Source organism: Pelophylax lessonae, assembly GCF_965119305.1.
Source record: "Pelophylax lessonae genome assembly, chromosome: 6".
Classification (NCBI taxonomy): Eukaryota; Metazoa; Chordata; class Amphibia; order Anura; family Ranidae; genus Pelophylax; species Pelophylax lessonae.
In genome coordinates, this window is record NC_138773.1 from 154,618,223 (window position 1) to 154,621,512 (window position 3,290).

Here is a 3,290-nt window from a genome sequence, read left to right on the forward strand (position 1 = left end):
TGGCAAATGTGAGCCTAGGAGGCTGGAAAAAATAAAAATACAAAATGATTACAAAACGCATATGGTCAAACATCACACAAGGCCCTCCAAACACTTACCTAAGGGCACAAATGGTGGTGGTGGTGGTGGTGGTGGCAAATGTGAGCCTAGGAGGCTGGAAAAAATAAAAATACAAAATGATTACAAAACGCATATGGTCAAACATCACACAAGGCCCTCCAAACACTTACCTAAGGGCACAAATAAAGTCTGGTGGTGGTGGTAGTGGTGGTAGATTTTAGAGGCAAAAGGAGGCTGCAAACATTAAACATACATGAGAAATCGCATGACCTATATACGTGCACATAATAAATTACAGTTAGCAGGAAAGCTAAAATGGGGTCTTTGGAAGCTGGGAAGGTAATAGGGCAGGTTTTGACGCCAAATCTAGACTGCACACCTTTACCAAACATGATAAAACACATGTAAAAACCACATGCACATGGGGCCAACTGACAATGATTAAAAGACACTTGAGGGGTTCCCAAGTTATTGTGGGTTGGAGGGGATTCACCATAGACAACTAAAGCACACCCAAGATAAGTACAAATTATCTCCTTCAGGAAACAATAACGGTGAGCAAGACCACAAAGACAGACATATATATATATATATATATATATATATATATATATATATATATATATTGAGAGAGAGAGAGATACAATTGTCTTACCTAAAGATAATGGACGTTGTGGGTCATGGGGTCTTGCTAGCAGATAACATCTATAACATCCATCTATAACTCTATAACATCCATCAGCCATATTGGCCATGTGCTCATTTTATAGCTGGCTCACAGGTGTGGCAATTAGCGGCGGTTTGTATATATATCTGCGCATGTGCAAATTCCCGCGCTCAAAATGGAGAACGAAAACCCAAGCGTTTTAGATGGTGCGATGTTAGCCTTTATCGGTGCCCTGTTTGAGGAGGCCATAGCACAGGAGGCAGCAGAAGGTGGGGAAGCAGGTGCTGGGGAATCAGCTGCAGCAGCACGTCCAGTCCGTGTGCCCTTACCTTGCCAGCCACGCATTTTTGCTCCAAGGATATATTTGGACAAGCTGCGGGATTCTGATGTCAGGAGGAAGTTCCGGCTCGAGCGAGGAACTATTCTACACCTCTACCAGCTGATAGAGAACAAAATTACAGTGGACACACAGCGCGGCCATGCGGTGCCCGGCATGGCCAGATTGCTGGCCACTTTGTATATCTTTGAAACCATGACGTTGTTAACTGCAGTGAAGTTGCAAAGCACTTAGCTATTGTGCAGAATAGAGCTGTTTGGTTAAAATAAAGGAGTGTGTTAAGGCTAAAAAGAACATATAGCTAAAGTACTAAACATTGTATGGAATCTAGGAAGAAGACCATATAAAAATTGTGAGGTTTAATGTTGACCTGAAGTGGTGTAGTGGTTTGATGACTTGGCTTTGCAACGTGGAATCATAAGATCGATTCTACAGACAGACGAGATCATAAAATCACTTAAGATGATGTAAGTTTGCAAGCGCTTCTGGGTGTAACATTATTTAGCAATATATATGATCCAATCCGTTATAGTTTTTAAGAATAAAAAATAATTGAGAAAAGAAGTTAGGTGGAGATGGTGAGCCTCGAAACCTACAGCAGAGGGAGATGAATTACAGAGGATGTGTGCACGAACCCATTAGACCACATTGCTAAGTGAAACTGCTCTGTGCACAAAGACATAAGTATGAGAATTTGCGAAGCCGCGATCGTAACTGAATACCGCAGACGGCGGAATTCATTGTTGCTGTCCCGCTGTCCAATTCGCCAGTGCGCTAGTTAATTGATTTGAAAACAGCGAGACGTAAACAAGCCAAAGGAGTCTGAAGCTGCAGTGTTTATAAATTCGGCTCAAGGTCTCAGGTGTGAATGGGGAGCAGGTGTGTTAAATTTAGTGTTATCGTTCTCCCTCTCTCATATTGGTCACTGGAAGTTCAACATGACACCTCATGGCAAAGAACGCTCTGAGGATCTGAAAAAAGAACTGTTGCTCTACATAAAGATGGCCTAGGCTATAAGAAGATTGCCAAGACCCTGAAACTGAGCTGCAGCACGGTGCCCAAGACTATATAGCAGTTTTTCTCATGGTCTCCCGGGTAACATTAAAGATGAGATTGCAGCCTGAGACATACCTAGGAATCTTAACCACTTAAGCCCTGGAGGATTGGACGGCTTAAAGACCAAGCCCTATTTTGCGATTCAGCAATGCATGACTCTAACGGACAATTGCGCCGCCGTGCGACGCTGTACCCAAATGAAATTGATGTCCTTTTTTTCCCACAAATAGTGCTTTCTTTTGGTGGTATTTGATCACTTCTGCAGTTTCTACTTTTTGCGCTATAAACAAAAAAAGAGCGACAATTTTGAAAAAATAATAATATTTTTCAAATTTTTTTATATGAAATTCTCAAAAAAAATTAAAAATCACATTTTTTTTGCATTTTAGGCCAATTTATTTTCTGCTACATATTTTTGGTAAAAAATTGCAATAAGCGTATTTTGATTGGTTTGCCCAAAAGTTATTTAGTTTACTAACTACGGGAAAGATTTATGTCATTTTTATTGTTTTTTTTTTTAACTAGTAATGGCGGCGATCTGCAATTTTTTTTGCGGGACTGCAGCAATGCGGCAGACAGATCGGACCCTTGACTGACATTTTTGACACTTTTGGGGGTACCAGTGACATTACTACAGTAATCAGTGCTATAAATATGCACTGTTACTGTAAAAATGACACTGGCAGGGAAGGGGTTAACTTTATTGGTGATCAAGGGGTTAAGTGTGTCCCTAGGGGCATGATTCTAACTGTCAGGGGGCGTGGCTTGTTAGATCCTCACAGAAACATAGGATCCTACATAGCAGGATCGCATAGCCTCAGTGATGATCTAAGGGAGAATGACAGACGGCTGTGTTTACATCAACCGTCTGTCTTTCTCTCTCTCCTGAAGGAGATCGCGAGTGGCCGGCCAGGACATCGGAGCCGCCGGTCACACGTGGGGGGAAGGCAGGGAACAAGCGGGGGCTCGTGGGCGAGTGACGTACCCATACAGCACTTTGCCCAGGAGAGGCTGACTGCCGCAGTACATAGTCGTGCGGCAGTCGGCAAGTGGTTAAGGAGTTGATTTAGTTTGCCATTCTCATTGATACCAGACTCTGAGAGAGACCTTCCTTTAAGGAGCGCTTGTGGAAGCCTCCTGTACGTTTGGCTCCGAGCTTTGCATTCTCTC